This window comes from Daktulosphaira vitifoliae, unplaced genomic scaffold (genome assembly GCF_025091365.1).
Source record: "Daktulosphaira vitifoliae isolate Bord-2020 unplaced genomic scaffold, ASM2509136v1 Scaffold_1, whole genome shotgun sequence".
NCBI classification, from domain to species: Eukaryota; Metazoa; Arthropoda; class Insecta; order Hemiptera; family Phylloxeridae; genus Daktulosphaira; species Daktulosphaira vitifoliae.
The window spans coordinates 14,105,612-14,108,762 of NW_026099572.1; the positions used below are offsets into that span (position 1 = coordinate 14,105,612).

Consider the following 3,151-nt stretch of genomic DNA (forward strand, 5'->3'; position numbering starts at 1 on the left):
TTAATATACACTACACTTTAATGATACAATAAATAAATAAACTCACACATACACACATATGCATTTATAACATTGTGTCTAACGTAAGTATAACATGATAAAAAGTAACCGTAAAATGAAAAAAATGGAATACAAATTTTAGTACTCATATTAAATGTAATGTAACTCGAAAACTATTTGTTTAAATGAAAAAATATAAGATAATTTTTTTGTTTATAATTGTCTTTTAAACAACTTTTGTACGAAATTTTTTTTTGTAAGTTAAATATTTTTTGAGAAAATTAAAAAANTAAGTTATATATTTTTTGAGAAAATTAAAAAAGCTCATATTTTTTAACTTTTGCGAGGCTGTAAAAAAAAGGTCAATTTCAATCAATGAGGACTATTAGTATGTCATTATACATATTTTAATTCAACTATTAATAAAACAAAATTTGGTTGGGAAATTATTGTATCAAGCCCTTTAAATTTTTATACACGTAAAAGTANCGGCAATTTTTCCTTTGTTGACTTGCCTAGATGTCAATTTTAAACATGTAATTAAGCTAAAAGTTATGGTTCAATTTTTTTTACTATAAACTTTTATAAATCTTTATCAAACATTTTTCATCAACTTTAAAGAACCAAAAAAATAGGTTAAAATTGAAAATTTGGACTGATTATTTTTAACATATTAAAAATCAAATCAGTAATAATTTGAAAACAAATTTTTTTTCTTTTAATTATTATTTTATATATAATTTGTAATAATATAAAAAATTAGAACTGATAGATAAAGTCTTATTGCAGATTTGAAAACAACGCAAAAAGTTGATTTAGAAAAGTATATTTTTGCTTTTGATGAAAGTTCCTTGTAGTCCAGTGCATTTTTTTATAGTAACAAACAGTTTTTATTGAAAATTATTGTATCAAGCCCTTTAAATTTTTATACACGTAAAAGTAAAGCAAAATATANATTAAATTTTAATATGCTATAAATTTTGCTAATATTTTTAAAAATATGCTATTTTTCTATTAAAATTCTAGGTTTTGTATTTTATTTTATTTTAAAATATCTTATTAGGAGTATATATTGACTTTCATGAATATTATATAATTTAATTGACATAGAATAAAGTTCATAAGACATAAGAAATTAAACTTATTAAATTTTTTTTACTTTTTTAAAGTCGAAAAAGTAATTTTTAAATTTGAGTTAGCTTAAATAGCCAATTTTTTAGCTTCGATGNCATGACTAAACAATCTAAGTCTATTTTCTGTCATCTTATCCACGATTGACGCAACACCTATACTTCCTCTTATATGCTCGTTCCTTATCCTATCTTCTCTAGTCACTCCACTCATCCAACTAAGCATTCTCATCTCTGCTACACTTATTCTCTGCTCTACTTTCTTATCAACCGCCCAACATTATGAACCATATATCATAGCTGGCCTCACAATTTCATACTAAATTAAAAAACTATAATTAGTATTTATTCATATATTATATTTTAAAATCAAAGAACTACTAATCAGGATATAATTAAAGAAATAAGAGTTCATGTTGCTTTTNGTATTTATTCATATATTATATTTTAAAATCAAAGAACTACTAATCAGGATATAATTAAAGAAATAAGAGTTGATGTTGCTTTTGGAATAATTCACCAATTTCTCTAAAGGAAACACTATCTACAGATTTGCATCGAAGCGTTTCTTATGATAGTGATTTTAATCACTGTCAGATGTCATCTATACTTGTCCCATCTATGCCTCGTCCATACTGTGTCACGACCCCACTGTGCTACCGTTTTTTTTTTTTTTTTTGTGTCTGTATACGCTCAATCTCAGCTCTCACTGAACCGATTTTGATGAAAAATATGTCAAAAGATCACAAATCGTATTTAGTTGAAGACATTACCCTCAAAAAATGAAAAAAAATCCCTCGTTCCCCGTAAACGGGGGAAATCCCCCAAAAAATTACAAATTTAAAAATCGCTAATTTTCGATGTTTTTTCAATTTTTTTTACTTAAAATTGACATAACTTTTTTAAAAATGACCGAATCAATATAATTTTTTTTTTTTATAGATACCTTAGATATTGACCTATCATTTTATATATTTTTGTTAACATTTGACCCTTGACAAGCCCACAGGAAGGGGTTTCAAACCTTTATTACAAAAAATTAACTTTTTCAACTTAATTTTTGAAAATGTTCCGGAAAGACTGACACTTTTATATATACCTTAAATTAAAGCTAATGTAATATACTTTAATTTGAAAAAAAAAAATTTGACCTCTGGACTTGTCTTCATGNATTTAATTAAAAAAAAAAAATTTGACATCTGGACTTGTCTTCATGATGAAAATGACTGCCGTATGCAAAAATATGCTCTTAAATATTTACATATTTAAATTTTTTTGTTTCTTTGAAGTCTAGAAAAATAACTTTAAAATTTGAACTAGCTAAATTTCCATTTTTATTAAGTGACGAATGAGACGTACGGTTTTTAAGACACTTGGGTCTTTCACGACTGTGGTTTAACTCATTTGATTTTTATCTCATTTAGATTCAATAACTTCAATAAATATCAAGGATTCCATTACTGTAGTCTCCTCTCGTAAGAAGAAATTCATATTAATATTATTTTATTATGTGGTTTTTTTTTTTGTAGCTATCATTTATTTTCTCAGCTCTCATTTGACCTACTTTTTTAACAAATTTTTTTTTTTTTTTTAAACATTATCTACAGATTTGCATGGAAGCGTTTTTTATGATAGTGATTTTAATCACTGTCAGATATTATCTATACTGGACCCAACTATGCCACTACCCCACTGTGCTGGGTTTTTTTTTTGTAACAACCCCTTTTTTTTTAAAATCACAGCAATAAAATTCCCTTGAACATGTGTCATGATTCTGCGGTATGTTGTGTAATGTTTTGTGAAAGATTAGTAGGATCCATTCAACTCTTTGATGTGTGATTGGTACCCTTTGGTGGTTTATGCAACAAAAAAAAAATTTAGATGGAGTTCAGTTGTGTGTTGCTTGTGATTATTTAAAACTTTTTTCAACGATACGTCAAATAATTACAATTAGTTGAAGATTTACCCTCAAAAATTGATAAAAAATTTTAATTTATCAATTAAACAGTTACTTGTCCCAT

At 25.5% G+C, this 3,151-nt stretch overlaps 1 pseudogene; it reads right to left on the reverse strand.

The window, feature by feature from the left end:
• LOC126900177 (uncharacterized) overlaps window positions 1-3,151 on the reverse strand; it is a 9,683-nt pseudogene extending 6,532 nt beyond the window's left edge.